General features: G+C 45.1%; 1 long non-coding RNA gene across 10 annotated transcripts in view; it reads left to right on the top strand.

Moving 5' to 3' along the window:
- Positions 1 to 13,512, top strand: part of LOC110359292 (uncharacterized) — a 77,690-nt gene extending 64,178 nt beyond the window's left edge. For 9 of the 10 annotated variants that reach the window (XR_010467058.1, XR_010467059.1, XR_010467060.1 and 6 more), the window contains one exon: positions 1,473 to 13,512. This is a non-coding gene — a long non-coding RNA (uncharacterized LOC110359292). The remainder of the gene's footprint in view (positions 1 to 1,472) is intronic. The other variant, XR_010467057.1, reaches the window with a different exon arrangement.
- The last annotated feature ends 3,160 nt before the right edge of the window (positions 13,513 to 16,672 follow it).

Raw genomic sequence — 16,672 nt, 5'->3', positions numbered from 1 at the left:
AAGCTCATCTCAGCCTTGCCTATAAATAGATAAATGAGATTCCTCCTGTCCCAGTGAGTAATTCTGACATCCTCCCGTTGCTTCGCAGAGAGCTGAGTCACAGGCGCTCCGCACTCCAGTCCCTGCATTACTTACATGGTCTCAAAGGAAATTTTAACACATCCAATGAATCATCAGGGATTGGATCATGTTTAAAGTTGTTCCATTGGCATTTCCCTTCTATTGTAGCAAGTCTGCCAACACCTAAAACTTTTGCTAATCTGGACTCAAAATGCATTGAGGAAATAGCATGTTGACATACATAGCTACTAATAAAAATAATAAAAAAGGTCCTTTTAAACCTGGATCAATAAACAAGTGACACTTAGTGGATTCCTTTAGCATGCTGGACCCGCTAATTTTGTCAGACTGTGTCCTTGTTTTGTAGCTGCTTATTTAAAGGAACTCAAAAGTCTGAAATGTTTTAATATTCAGTCGTTAGGCCCCTAATTTAATCTCCTGCAGGTTTCCTGCCAAAATATTCTTTGCACTGAGCTGAAGCTTGCAGCCCCATGCTCATTCTCTCACAGACACACATTCCTGCTCTTACCCATGATAAAAATAAAATGCCTGCAAAGCAGAGACAAAACCAGAGCAGTGTTAAGTACAGAACACAGGGCAGTAATACGCTGCTGTACAAGGCGCTGAGCTCCAGCCTGAAGCAACATCTCCTGGTGGGGCATTTTCACTTGTTACCTTCCCTTCTCCCAGACTGTACAGTGTGGTCTGATCAGCCGAGAAGAAATGCAGCCTTTGAAACGAGAGCGTGTCTCTTTGTGTTGCTCAGAGAGCATCTGCAAGAGTGGAAAATTTGGGAGCTGTGAAGCATATATAAAAATATTTCTCTTTTGGTTTTTCTGGCTTGCCTTTTGTATCTTAGAACTGGTCGGGGCATTTCACTCGTTATTACCAGACTGAGATTCAATGAGCGAGAAATGCTAACATTTGCTCTTAGACCTAAAACCTGGCTTGTTCTTTTGATAACTGTAGGAAATCTGTGTCCTGTTTAAATACCATTTTTCTAGTACCTTTTCAGCAAGCAATCCTCTGCCTGTGCATAGATTGTTAACAAGCGTTTGTTCAACACATTCCAGCACGAGCTGCAGTTGCGCCATGAGATACGGTGTCTTCTGCTCCGCGGCTCACTGGGTTATTTATCAGCCCGGCGCAGCCTTGGCTGCCAGTTTTCTGCCAGCTGTTAACTGTATTGGGAAAAAAATCAGTTCTGGCTCTGCCACTGGAGTTGGATATAATTCAGCTACCTGTTGACAAATGATGATTTGTTTAACAGCAGAAACTATAATATTTTTATAGCTGACAGTTTTCACCCTCCTCTACAGCTGGATTTTTCCTGAGGAATTCCCAGAAGTTCCTCACTTGTGTCCTTTTCAAGTTTTCATATAGTAATGCCCTGTACTGTGGTCTCTGTGCAGGAAAAGCCATCCCTAATGGGCAAATCCGTGGTGTCAGCACGATGCGGGAACAGGGCGGCTGCATTAACTGGTGCCACTCAGCTCCTTGCTTGGAAAACCCCACTGGCCCGTCAGGCCATGGAGATGATGAAGGACACATCAAAGGCCTGAAAAACAAGCCAGCGTTTCTGTAACGTATTAATCACCCCATGCGGGGCCGGGTGTGGGAATGGGGAGAGGGTGCGCTCTCTCTCTCATCACACGCATGTTTTCTATCTAAGCTTTGTTTCCGCTGGATCTTCCCCACTAACGCATCCTTCTTTAGCACCTTGTACTCATTTATTGCCAGGCTGTTTAGCAGCACAAATCAATTAAGTCCTGCAGAAACCCACTGAGACAGAGTGTGGTTCCTATCTCTGGTTCAGCTGGGGTGGGAGGTGTGCAGAGGTTAAGCCTGGACTTGTTGCTGCCCATCCAACTGCAGCACCAGGCTTAGCGTGCAAGAGTGAGCGCTCACCATTAATCATGAGTGTGCCATGGTCCGTGGCTATTTTAATCACTGTTGAAATACACATGCAGTTCCCGATCCTAAAAATGGTATTTGACTCCAATGCACATGATTTCCTTTGGCTTCCTTTCCCCACTTAAAAGCAAGCCATAACTCCTGGGAAGCGCACGCGCTGGCATCCATACATTGCTTCTCGGCTGTCATGGAGCAAAAAAGTTGGTTCTCCCTGTAGCATAAGATCTGTGCTGCCAGACATAAATATCAGAATATATTGTAATGGGCTACTGTGGTATGGATGTGGGGTGGCTGTTGTGACCACAGGCTGGTGGCCAAAACCTGTCCCATGTCATGGAGCACTGGAAATGCCATTGGCCCCACTGTCGCATTAGTCCTTTATTATGTAATGATTAAAAACGGCTCTTGTATATGCTGGCACTAATTAGGGGATGTCAGTTGGTGCCAGTGGATGAAGGAGAAGTGTGTTTGTAAACTGCAGGCTGCAGAAACCACTAAGACTTTTTTAATTTTTCCTTTAAAAAATGCTGAACAAAAGTCACAGGAAATTTAGTGGGAAAAATTGCTCATCCACAGAGTGAGGAGCGCAGTCAGTCGGGTACACTAGTCATCCAGGATCCCTTCAGCATTTATCACATTGCGTCAGGTTATGGGAACCATGACAAATAGTCAAGACAGCTATGGACAGTTATAATGTAGGATTTAACGCATTGCACCTGACACTGTTTTTTTTCTTGTATCTTTATTTTTCCCCCCCTTTTATTTTTAAAGCTGCACATAAAGCAGCATCGGGCTCAGTAACGAGAGGCCTTTCTGTCTGCTGGGCTTCCAGATTAGGAAACCAAATCCTGCTACAATGACATAACGAAGTTTTCAACCTTGCTGTTGCAAAGACAGGTGCACACACACGTCACACTGTCCTCATCAGCTGATGCATTTGTGTGCTTGAGACTCAGGGAAGCCTGTTCACTTCACTTTACGACGGTTTAGTTTGGTTTTGCTCTTCAGAAAGTACCAAATATCAACCTTTGAACCCCAGGAAATTCAAAGTGGGCACCAGAACAGGGTCCAGCTCTTGCCAGGGCCAGTTCTGCTAAAGCCAGAGGCTCCTTGAGAACTTGGATTTCTTCAGTATTGCTGAAAAAGAAATGTTTAAACTATGACCAAAAATTGCCTAAATAACCATATTTCCTCTGTAAAGCAGCTATTTATCAGGAACTACAGCAAACTGCCAAAGGCCTTCAGTAGATGGAAGGAGATTTGCCTGTAAAATTATTTCCTGCACTAGTTTTATTCCATTTATGTGGCTGACATACAATTTCTGTTTGAATGTACCACGTTAAGCTATTCTGGACAGAAGTTGAGCACTAAAAGCGGCTGCTAATATTACAGGGCAGTTCAGAAAGTGTCCCCTGCAGCCTGGAATGCTGGTGCTTGAAAGACGTTAATCGAATTGCTTGTACTTGAAGAGCAATTTGGTTTTTTTCCTTTTCCCTGTTGGGATCTCATCCTGCAACCTTTGCTGCCTTGCATCTATTCTTTGTGGGCTGTTGTAACACTCTCACCAATTGAGATGCTCTGTGTATGAGTAGTGGGTCAAGTTTAGTTCATCTGCCGTTATCCATTTTTCAGGGAAAGAATTGTGTTCGTGCAAGTACCAGGGTGTTTTATTTCAGGAGGGTCTATTTTAATGGCCATGTTACCTAGCATAGACTAGGGATGGCAACATCACTCTGGTGCAAAGCTTAAGGCTGATGGCATCACCTGAGATGGGAACTTGCAGTTTGCCATAAGGTACAAGACCCAAGGTTATGAAGCGCTGGACCAGCCTGTCAGACATTTATGTATGCAGAGTTCCTATAGAACACGAGAAAATGATCCATTCATCGGGGCACTGGCTTTAGAATGAATTGCAGGAGTTGCTCTGTGCACAGCCTTTGTTAGAGGATTCAGACTCGTCCCTCTGACTTTAAAATCCATAAGTGGATTCTCTTGATAGTGGCAGAGCAGAGGTAGGAAGAAGCTGGGGAGGCTTATTCCAGTATTTCAGAGCAGAAATGTGTTTATTTAAACATATAAATATTCTTATTTTGAGTAAGGTGGAGATACTAAAGATAAAAATTGTAACATAGAAACACATCCAAAAAAGTTAAAAGCCCTCATTTCAGATCTCCCTGTTTTCAGCACAAAGAATATTCCACTGCAGTAGGCGGTTGCTCTGCAGCCTGTTAGCGGTTGAGGCGATTCTGTCCAGTTGGTTTTGTAGGTAACAGAATAAACTGATTCCATCCACACATCTTGCCAAGGAAACATTCCAGCCCTTCCATCTTATTTCAGTATCAGATGAAGACACAAGAGTTGCGAGATGAAGAAATCCTTGTGGAGCGGAGCAGAGGGTCCAGGGCTTCCTGTGGTGAGGCCATCTCAGAAACCAAAGGTGACGAAGCAAGAAGTCCTGAACCAAACAGTTCCAAAGCGGCACATTCCTGGAGTCAGCCTGCAGGGAAGGATGCGCCCGGGACGGTCCTGTGAGGCCTTGAGCAGCACAAGCTCCTTTGTTCCCAGATGGCTGAACAGCACCCGTCTGGCACTGAGGGTAAGTTCTTGCGCCCATTGTCTCATCTTATCTAGTCACACAGTCGCTGGGACACAGATTGTCCTTTAGGGCTTGCTGACACAGGGCAGTTGACTATTCTGCAATAGCTACAGCAGGATGACTTCATGTGAACACACTCATTCCACAGCAGCTGGTACCGCTCCCGATTCATACCATACCTTAACTGGAGCAGCGTCAGGGTGTCAGTGTGCCTTACAGTGCTACGCGGGACCTGGACTCAGTTTGGGCTTCTAGTCACTTCTCATGTACAAAGAATTCAGCTTTAAGAAAAGCAGCTGAAATGCTCCTGAGAATAACAAATAACAAATTAGTAAATCTTGCTCCAGAGCCATATAATCCAATTAAAAATAGATAAGTGACATGTAAAGGCAGGTCTACCTAGATGGTATGCTAAAGAAACAAAAAAAAGCACATGCATTTCTAATCTGTTGGCACATCCATATAAAGCAGAATTAATTGATAATCATATCAGTGAATTGATAAGCATTATAAAAGCCTTAAACAAAGCGTTTTCAAAAAGATGATGAGTAATCCAACCAGACAGTGCCAAAAGGGACTGTAGCTGTCGTGGGACCAGATTAATTGGTCTATCCATACCCCTAGGCAGAGTTACTAAAGGCTAAATGCTTGGAACATTGGTGCAGAGTTCAATGAAAATAAAAACTTTTACTCAACATATAGAAGCTCTTAGAAATGCAGATGAAGTTAGAAGGCATTAAAATGACAAATAATTTAATATTATTGTTCTATTTAACAAATTGCTTCTCTGCATGCAGTTACTGCATCCTGGTCTGATCTGAGAAAATGAGGCAACTAATGCTCAGAGAAAGGTGCTGAGGATGAGCAGAGACCTGCAACGGCCTCGAGCGGTTCGGCAGAAGAGCAGTAAAGCAGAGCTGGGGAGGTGAGTGGTTGGGGTGGGGGGCTCTATCTCTGGGGTTGGGTGTGAGCACCTCTGCTTGCATTTCACTCTGGGCGGGGGACTTTGCAAGACAGACAGGACAGGGAGAGAAAACACTTGGTTTGTTTCATTTCCCCACTTTGGGCTTCATACCAAGCACACTCTCCACACCACAGTTCACAGCAGCATGTTTTCAGCTCCGGTTGAACAGAAATGCTCTCCCCAGCCTGAAGCATTGCTCCGATTCACAAACAAGCCGTGTGAGCACTTTCCTTCCAGGCCTCCCCGTGCCGGAGGTCACAGTTGACCATTGCAAGAACAATAAGGATTTTTAGGGGCATTATGACTGGGTTAGCAAAACACAGCTGCCCCTGAAAGTCCCTCATTTTTCTTGCTGCCGCTCAGTCCGTCCCTAGGAGGGCAGAGGTCTGACAAGGTCCTTTCTCTCCAACACGGCTGTGCCATCTCATGCTGGCACACACGGCTTTGCTGATGTCCCCAGGAGCCCCCCAGCCGTGACACAGCCAGCAGAAGGTGTGGAACTGGTGTCATCCCCGCAGGCTCCCTCCTGAGCAAACATCACACTGCATTTTAGTGTAAGGCAGATTTGTCTGTCTGTCACTCAGCAGAAATGCCATCAAGCAAAGCCTGGCACAGCTGGCTGCAAGCAGCCCTCAGATACCCCAGACTGCTGGGGCAGAAGGTAATAACAGCTCATCCTGCAAACACCCACGGTGCTGGCAATCAGTGAGCACTGGCGCGGTGTCCAGGAGCAGTGGAGACGCCAGGGCCGAGCAGCTCTCTGCACGGACACCGCTGCACATCCTGCACTTGTACATCGTGACCTGCGATCCCCAGGCTGCCCAGCTGCAGCACCCACCTGCCTGACCGCAGAAGCAGTTGCTGTTTATTTATTAATACCTGGGATTTTAATTAGGGAATCACTACTGATTTCTCAACAACTTCCTACTTAAGGAAATATCAGAAAAAGATCTATAGGTTCCCTACTGAAAATGTACCAAATAGTTGGCTGGGAAATTTCAACTCTCACTCCCAAGTCCTCCTGGAAAGCCCAGCCCAGCCCAGCATACCCTTAGGACAATGAGCAACATTTTCCTTTTAATTCATCAGTAATTTGAATTTTGATGGAGGTGGATTCAACAGAAACTACAGGCAGATTCCCACAATTCTGCTCTGTTGTTTCTCCATGAACTACAGGGTGCTAGGACGTATCCACCCCCATGGTGGGCTTGCAACCATCCCTGCAAGCCGCAGCCAAGAGGGATTTTATGACAGGCTTCCACCATGTTTGTGGAAGAGCAGGGAACCCCTGAAGACTCTCAGGGCTTTTTTTTTCTTGCAGCAAAGACATCGTGTCCCTCAGGAGAGAACCCTTTTCCCCATTCCCAATTACAATCTAGGAAGAACCTGTCTCTGAAAACCTGCAAGGTGCGCAGCCATCTCCCAGAGCACAGAGCCCTCCGCCTGCCCCGGCCCAAGCACGCACCGGCCTCAACCGCTGTGTGACATTCAGCTCCAAAACAAAGAGGCCGAGTTGCCACATTGAGCCAGAGCAGCATCTTGTTTGGAGCTGCTGCAGTTCAAACATGCCATCTCCAGGGACACGCACACATGCAATGGAAACGCCGAGGCTTGGGGCAGTCACAAAGATCCCAGCCACGTGCAACACAAGATGAATATCCTTGCCCGTCCCAACAGAAGGTGACAGTCTGCAGTAGCAGGCAACCTGGCAAAAAACACCCGAGAGTCTCTTATTACAGTGCAAAGCCACACCTTACTTTCATTAGAATTTCTTCTACGGCTTGCAAGTCAAATGAAAGCAAACCCTGTGTCCTGATTTGTTCATAAAACATGAGCCATGATTCCGATCCAAATATTATTTGCATCTTTGAGAAAATTACAACAGCAGTATAATAATAATTAAAAAAAAGCAGCAGCCCTCTGAATGCTAATGACGTTGGTGTCCTAAATGAAGCACAAAAGCCAGAGTCTGCAAGAAGCAAAACATGAGTCAGAGCATCAGCAGTCCCACACTGAAAGCAGCACTCATGGCTGCTTCATTCATTTAAGGAATCAATTCCTTTGTAATGAGCATCAAGTAGTTTTAGGACTCAAATTAAAATGAGATGCATGCTGTTATTATTTTCAAAAGTTCTTTCTTTTTTTCTTGGATTGACAATAAACGACTCCTCTGTAGTTGGAAGGAGCCCCAGGCATGGACCAGGTCCCTGTGGCACTTGCCATTGTACGGACACGGAAGAAAATCCAATGAGCCCCTGCCTCAGGGAGACCACAGCCTCCCCAGCACCAGCACACAGAGCACACCCACGTACAGAAAAGCAGGTAATCAGAATCGTTGCAGATTTCAGCCTGGGTAGGCTGTCTCACCCCAATTTTATTTTACTCGCATCGGGTTGCTGGCAGATTCCAGCGAGGATGGATGTGTGCTGCTGCGGGGAACGCCTTCACGGAGCCTTTACATGTTCCTTCTCAGGCTGCAAAGCCAGCGGGAGGCTGCGTGTGCTCGCTGAGGGGAATCCTGCCCAGGCCGCTCGCAGCTCCTTGCCACCCCAGTTCCACTTCTAGGTGAGGCACGATCAGATCTTCATCAGCAGAGCACAGATCTCTAGGCTACACTGATGTTATCAGGCTGATTTGGGACTGAAGTCTTTTTGGTGCATTGGATTTGAAACTCAGAAAACACAAGAACAGCACAAAAGCAAACCAAAGGTAAAAAATTATTGCAGTTTCTAGAATTCTTCCAGCTTTAGTCATCAAAAGGGATTGTTAGAAACAGACAAAGGGCTGTTTCCCTTATTTTTTGTAAGTGTGAATTTTGTCCTGACAGTTTCCTTTCAGAAACAAAAATTGAAAACAAATTGTCCTATACACAAAACAAAGGGACAGACCCTCAGCTGGAATGGACTGGTATTACCAAAGAACAACACCCACTCACAGGAGAGACTGTGGCCCTTTTAACGGCTGCTGATCCTGCTCTGCCCAGACAAGAGCTTCAGCCTCTGGTTCTAGCACTGGCTCTAGGTAGCTTGAAAAAAGTCAAAGGGGCTGTCTTCAGAGCAGCTGAAAACACAGCAGGGCTCCAAGGACTGCACACTTCCCAAACCTGGAGCCAGCTCCAGGTGCGTAAGCCAGCAAACACAACAGCAAGAAAATAACCGATACCAACATGGACCTGAAATTCATGAGCTGCTCTGGAGAAATGCTGGCAAAGCAGGCTTCCAGAAACCACTTACATGTGGGGTTTACTTTCTGAAAAGAGGCTTGTCTCAGATTTTTCTCTCAAAACCAAGACTAAGCTGATCATCATCTTGAAAATGACATGAGAAGTCCCCAGGAAAATATTAACTGTGCAGTGCAGAACAAATGCATGACTAACTGTGATCCATCCCAGCCCCCATGAGAGGCCGTGACACAGCACTATTGCACCCGGCGTTTGGGAAACGCCATCAGCCATGAGCAAGTTACTAAGAGCAGCAGTTATTGGCTTTGGGTCCTGTCAGCACACAGGATGACTCTCATCGGGCTGTCCTTTGTTCAGGCCCAAGCACGCTCCAGAAGTGCCCATGTTAGCCAGGTTCGTTAGTCTCCCTCACCCACAAGACAACAAAGACATACACACTAGGAAAATTCAGGCAGTGCCTCACTTCACCAAGGAACAGACGACATCCCCATTGCCGCCGTCTCCAGCAGCAAGAGCTGCCCGGCCTCCGCATGGAGGGACCCAAAAGTGAACAAACTCCTGAGCACAAGTGGAAGAGCAACCATCCTCTAGGGTGACAAGGGTGGGTTTGGGCACGTGCATTTTACATTTCACTCCCTTTGCAATCCTGAGTTTGGAGCATCACTTCTCCTCCCTCCCACCCTCAACATCAGCAGAGGAACTGGAAAGCCAGAGTTATTTTTAGGAGATAGTACATTTAGGCCCTGTTAATCTTGACTGGGTCCCTTTGAAAATGACGTGGTTGGGTAATCAAACACATTACACAGACTTTCCATGGAGGCCGCTTTGAAAATGAGCCTCCACCGTTCAGCAAAGTGGGAGCCAACAGTTCGAATAGTAACGTTTGATGCTGCACTGACTTGCCTCATTGTGGTGACCTCACTAATATTTTTATGCAAAGGCACGAAGAACAAAGAAATTAAAGCAGCTAACTGACGTTAAGTATAAAAACTAAAACAATTAGTCATCAAAAAGCCTTCTAGAGGGTGCTGGAGTACACCCACCTTGCATGGCAAGAGACCATTACCTGGCTCAGGCTGGCCAAGAAGAGGATGGCAGTGCTGCCCTGTCAAATAGAGAGGCCAAATGAGCACGTTGGCAAAATGCGCTCAGAGCAACTCAGAAGGGAGCTGCTGGTGTGATGACTGAAGTATTACACTGGTTGGCACAAGGAAGGGTGCAGGGAAGGAGAACACTGGGAGGAAAACACCAGGGGAGGAGCTCTGGCTCATAGGGGCTCCATGACGGCCAGTGAGTTCACCCGGGCACAGCCAACCAGCCCAGCCTGGCCACAGCTGTCCCACTGAAGTCCAAGCCACCAAAAGAAGTGGGGGGCCACACCTGCACACCTGTGGATGATGGTCCTTCGCTCATAGTGACTTTCAGACCATAGTCAGGACTGGCTGCAGGAGTCCCAGGCTTCTACCTAAATTCTGACCAGCACGTTACAAGCAAAGCTGCCAGGCGGAAGCTGTGCAGATTGGGCTTTGCTGGAACAGAACCTGGTCTGGCCGGCAGTAAGGGAAGCAAAGAGTTATAGGAGAGCAGCAGGAAATCGCCAAGCAAAAGGGATTTTTAAATCATTTAACTTTAAACAAAACGAAGGCATTAGCGTAAAGTAAATGGCCACACCTTGCTACTTATGTGGTTCTGCTAACAAGACCAGCTTTTCCATAGCTATTCAAATATAATGAGGCCTGGGTGCCTAACTCACTGGGGTTTAAGCTCATTTCCAAACTCCAGCCAAAAATCACTTTCTGATTCACCACTTTCTCAGGCACACCAGTATTTAGAGAACACCTGCAGGCTGGTACTCTGCTCCACAAAGTACATAAGCACATGTTTAATTACTCCATGGACGTGATTAATTCTATGCTTAAAGTTAAGCATGTGCTTAAGCGTGCTACTGCCCTGGAATTTTCACTGGATCTGTCAGGTATTCTGATGATCCCTATTTTCCCATTCTTTGAGGCTCCATAAGTGGAAAGAATGTTAAGAGTATTCCTCGGGTCATACACCCCAAAGAATTCACCCAAATCTGGTGTCTGACTTCGTGTTCTTAAATTACAACTTTTGTACTTATTCTCCCCATGTTCCCACCAATACTGATTATCAGCATGACAATAGCATGCATGTTATCAGGATATGTTAGCATTAAAACATGAGATACTTATTACAATGAACAAGCTTTTAAAAAGCTTTGAGCTTAGTTTTTGCCTTTCCTGAATAGGGCTTTGAGTAAGAACTTAATTTCATTTGCACATTTTAGGGATTAATTCCCTTATGCCTGGGCAGTGTACAATGTCCTAAAAAAAATATGAATCATATCATTAAAACTGTTGCCCCTGCTGGCAGTGGACTCATCACATGGAAGAACTCGAGCATAAAATATGCATCAGCTATGGGTGGTCACGTAAATTCACATTTCATTAGTCACAGCATACATGATCCTGGGGATTTTCTTCACTGCACTTTTCCACCTTTTCAGCAAGTGCTTATTCCTAATTCATAATAATTTCAGGAAGGTCGAATTGTATCCGTTCCCCAGGGAGGAGCAAGCAGAGGACACTGGCATCTGAAAGCTCCATTTTTTTTTTTTTTAAGACAAAACTGCCTGTTTTCTGACTCAGGAAATCGCCACTCGAGGATGCTGGATGGGCTGGACTAGAGCCGCTTCTCGAGGCAGATGTGTGACCCGTCTGCGCTGCCAGCTGGAGCATCGCGAACTCGGGAACACCCGTGCCCCAGGTTCACCCACTAAAATCATTTAATATTGACAAGCCAAGAGATTTCAATTACAACACAGCACGTGGAAAAAAGTTTTCAACAACCAAGAGCACACAGGAGTTGATTACGAGAGAGGAGACACATGTCTCTGAAGGAAGCCTTCTGTGAAGAAAACAGATACAATAATTGATAAACATTTTGGCTGCTTCTAACTTGTGCCATCACATGCTATTTGTTGCCAGTATAGTCATGAAAAGCACTTATTTTGGATACCAGGACGCAAGAGAGGAAAAAGCCAGTCAGCGCTGGCTGGCTGGGCCTGGGTGCCCTCGCTCTTCTCACAGCACTAATATCATGAAATCAAACTCTTAAGCTATGTTGCTCTCTGCTTAAGATGTTGCTGTTTCATAGTAAGTTTACAGCTCTTTTTTTGCTACAAAATGCAGTAAAATCTGTCACAAAACAATGAAGTCTATATCACTAGGGAACCTAGCATTCATCTGTAGGTTTGGGAGAATTTACATGACTTTTTCTCTCATTTCAGCATTACTTCACAGTGATAACTCTGAAATGTTTTCCTAAAAGGACCAGATTCCCAGATACAGGTTCAGTCACCAAAATGAGAGGACGGGACAAATCCTGAGCTGGTGCAGACCAGGATATCCCCATTGGCTTACAGGAGATGTTTTACTTAGCAATGGGCACAGCTGCTGTTTCTTTAGAGAGCTGTAAATTCCTTCTGTGATGTAGACAACCTACAAGTCTAATTTATATTTTAAGATTTAAGTCCTATCAGATGTTTTGAAACGAAACTACAGCTTGTGTTCTTTTTGAAGGCAATAATATCTGAAAAGTGTAAAGACATCCAAAACTTTATGTAACTAGTATTATATAACACCTTAAACTGGCTCATAGGCATTTTCCTTACTCTGAATTTATTACAGTTTTATTTGGGGCATGTGAAACAACTCACTACACAAGTGCAGTCACTCACATGGGGTTGGGTTAGGGGGAGAGAGTTCACTCCAGTGGAAATTCTACAGTGTAGAATATGTTTGCAAAGATGTCTGCAAAGAAACACTGTTAGAAAAAACCATTTCATTGTGTCTCACTGCCCTTAATGGCCATTGATGACAAAGATTAAATAAGTCCTGGAAAGAGGCGAGAGATAGTGTTCGTTTTAAAGGCCAAATGCATGCAGAAGCTCCGACTGCATATAGCATTAATGTCATAAATGAGTGTGAATGTTCTCATTCAGGCTATAATTTATTCCCCAAGGAGATGCAAAACTAGCACAAATATGCTACATGCAAACCAAACTCTTCCAGTGAAGCGAGTGCAGTGAGTGAATCCTGGAGCTTAATTTAGGCTGGGACTTGGAGTAACCCAACTCTGATCTCGGCGCAGCACTAACCTGGCTCTGATCTCGGCGCAGCACTAACCTGGCTCTGATCTCGGCGCAGCACTTTGAGCGGCAGCTCACAACCATTGGGAAGTGAGTCAGTGAAGTTCTCCTTTGTTACAGCCTATTTTGGATGAAGTTTTTGGAACTGTTTACTAACTCAGATTAAAGAAATTCAGCTGAAATGAGTTAAGTTTCGTTGTTCAGTGTGATTGTTAAAAAAAAAAATAAAGTGTTTTAAAATGTAGATTCAAGCTGGTTTTTGGCTGCATACAATACCCCGTGTGAAACAGACACTTAATAAATCGAAAGCCATATGTAAAACACTAAATGTAGAGCTGAATAATCCACAACATGGGAAAAAAATTGAATGCTGTAAATACCCAATTAGTTTTTTTCACAAATGACATTATTTGTTTGGCTTTATGGTCCAAGGTAAATTAGAATGGGCAAGCTCCTTTGTGATTAAGCACTTCTCTGTTTCTTTTTCAGTACAACTGTTACATTTGTATGTGAACATTTTCCTTGACCAGAAATGTTTCCTTCAAAATTAATAGATGAAGTCACAATTACACAAAATATCTTTGTAGTCAAAGCAGATCGTGTAATAAAAAACATTTTAAATGCAACTAGGACTTCAAGTCTACTTTATAGTATCTTTCAGATGTAAAATACACCCATAACGCTAGAATTAAGGAAACTTTTATCTTTCATAAAATATCGAAATAGCATTTGCCGTTTTAAATCAAGCATATTTTAACTGAACTGCATTCAAATTTGTCTTTAGGAAACAATCTCTCTTTTCATACAAGATTTTTCATGCATATTCTGGCTCTAAGGTTCCACATCAGTTCACCACAACTTGTTTCACTGGAATTCATCAAAAGACTAGAAAGCCAAGTGCCAAGGGGCCGAGCTCCCGGCTCCAGCAAACACTGTCCGACCAGCCCCTGCCGCCCGGAGCGTCCCCGTTCTCACAGTGCGCTGCTGGCTTCAACGAGAGATCGTAATCCAAATCACCATTCCTGACAAAGTCTCGATATTTCACTTACAAATCCGTAATTCATTTTCCAGCATCCGTAGGTTGCTGCTAGCTCCACCCTCTCAAATATCAGCGATTGCTGCTGCTCTTAAAGAAAATTCCGTCTTGGGAAACGTGATACTATTCCAGATGTTTCAGCATACGGCAGTTCTGCCTAACCCAACCTGACTGTCGCTCTGTAACGAAGCTGAGCGTTAAACAGCTTCTGAAACTTATTCCTTAAACTACTGCACTTGCATATTTGAATTTAACCCTATTGACAGTATCGCGTTCAAAAGCCCTGGTCTCTGTAAAACAACAGAGCCATTCCTATAGAGTTTTTTTTCCAAAAACATAAACCCGTGACTAATTCCAGCAGGCCTTTGGGCCACTTGTAGATTAGTTCCTAAAGACTGCTGATTTAATTAAATTTAAGTGTTTTAAATTGTGTTCCTCACCACGTTTGAAAAGTTATCATGCAAAGAGATCTTGCTGAATGTAATCTGCTTTCACGATTTCTAGTTTGAGGAAATTCCACACTTAGAACTGCAAAAAAAATGTAAAGTCATTTAGAGTGATTAAAAATAGCTGTAAGAACTGGTATATCACTATTTCATTTAATCCAGATTCCAGCAGGACAAGGACGGGAGGAGTCCCTGCCCTACCTCCAGCTGTACGGACCGGCCCTTTTGCCAGCTCGGGCAGCTCAGGGTAACGTTTTCTCCTCAAAATACCGCTGGCGTGCATTCCTCTGCCGTCTGTCGTCTGCCCTGCAACTGTCTGAGCAAGACTCCAAAGCCTTGGTCAGATGGGACGCTTTGTAATTAAAATAATAATAATTACTTACGACACTAGCAGGCATCATCTAGGAGTCAAGACTCCAGTCCTGGACCTATAAATGTTGCCACTAACAAACCTGTATTGGGAAAATACTCAAATCCTGCATGATGCTATGGAATGTGGGCACATCATCCACCCACGTGGACCCTCAGGACACCATGAGGGACTTTCTGCCAAAGGAGAGGAAGAACAACAGCCCATTGCCTGCTGCCATGGGAGGGAAAAACCAACAGCCGAACCCTCCTAAACCGATAGGCCACTGAGATCCAAATAAAATCCACTTAGTCTATACAAACCTAAATCTCCCAACCAATGTCTTGGCAATATTTTGGTTATTCAGTGCTAAAGAAATATGCCATGAGTCCACAGTCCATCAGTTTGGCAGGGAAGAGGAATCCGTCTCTTGACCAGCATCACCCCTGGCTCCTTTCCTTCAGTCTGCAGCCACGATTTCTTTTCCACGCCGCTGCTGGCTCACATTGAGCTTCACACGAATGCACAGACTGGCGATGGGATCTGAATGACCTGCTCTGCCCCCAGCAAGGAAGGGTTTCCCACTCCAGAGTCAGACACTCCCCTCTGGGATCCCAGCAGTTGTAATCTTCCTGTTAGTATCAGCACATGCAAACACCCCCTTCTCACTCACTCCCAAGCAATTGAACCCTGGCAAACAGCAGAAACCTCTCCACCAGACAAACATCATACCCGGCAAAGAGAGGCAGCGCTGTGCCTTGTGAAAGCCACACAGATGCCACCAATCTTTCATTTTACAGGGATGTCACTGGGACTGCAGGAAGGGGCCGAAACCTCAGAGAGGTGTCCCCGCCTACCACCAGGACGAGCCTCTCCCAGGCTCTCCTGCCTTCCTCCTCTCCCCACTGGCATCTGTCACTTCGGGGTCCCCAGGAGGGGAAGTGATGAAACCAGCAGGAGCTGGAAGGATTTTCTCCAGCAGGCCAGCAGTGGGAAAGGAAAAAGCACATTCTCTTCCACGTCTGGTTTGCCTCTGTGCGCTGAAGAGCAAGCCTGCAGCGGGAGCTGGCACAGAGCACACCCCAGCTCGGGGTTTGCCATCTGCGGATGGGGCCAAGAGCAGAAGGAAAAGCGTCTGCAAGCCGGGTGCACGCTGGATGCTTCACTCTTATTAAATTTAGTCCTCACTATCGGTGCAAGGCTCTAACACAAGCAAATCCAGGCTTCTGTGAAAGGTCTGTACTGAATGACAGAGCCAATATCAGGCACAGTCTGAATCTAACCTGCCCCTGATTACATGTATTTGTAACTCAGAGACCGCAGACATGCCTTGTTGTGTGCCCTCCTGCAACTTAAAATACAACCCTGGCTTGAAGGTCTCTATTTGCAAACGCAGAGGAACAGCGGTTCCTAAATTGCAGACAAACATTTGACTTCACTCAGCGCGATTCAAAGAATAACCTGCACGAACCCCACCCTTCTGCCCAACAACTCAAGCCCTTAATGCCCAGATAGTTTTCTTTCAGGCCTTATCACAGATAAAATATGGTCCTTTTTTTGTTGTTGTTAAAGGAGTAGAACCTGCCAAATATTAATATTTACCAACTCTTTCAGAAGGCTGCAAATGTCACTCCTACAGTGTAATAAACTTCGCCGGAAGGGCCCTGATAAATAGAAAGCCTTGCTGTACTGCCCAGAACTAGTTCAGTGTGGCCCGAGTATTGCCAGGGCTGACTGAGGAAGAAAGCATATTTGTACACACAGAACGATTAGCAAGAGAGGCATAAAGTTTAGAAGTGAAAATAAAACAAAGCCCCATTATTAACCAGGGAGGGGGGGAATAATTGAGTCTGCATCCCAGAGAGCAAAGTACATTATGAAAGCTTCAGAGCTAAAACAGTAATTTAAGAGCTTGTCCACAACTTGCAGCAGAAGCTTGAACCATCTTTAGCATT

Source organism: Columba livia, chromosome 18, assembly GCF_036013475.1.
Source record: "Columba livia isolate bColLiv1 breed racing homer chromosome 18, bColLiv1.pat.W.v2, whole genome shotgun sequence".
Classification (NCBI taxonomy): Eukaryota; Metazoa; Chordata; class Aves; order Columbiformes; family Columbidae; genus Columba; species Columba livia.
Note: the sequence above shows the minus strand (reverse complement) of the source record. Positions and strands in the feature narration are given on the sequence as shown.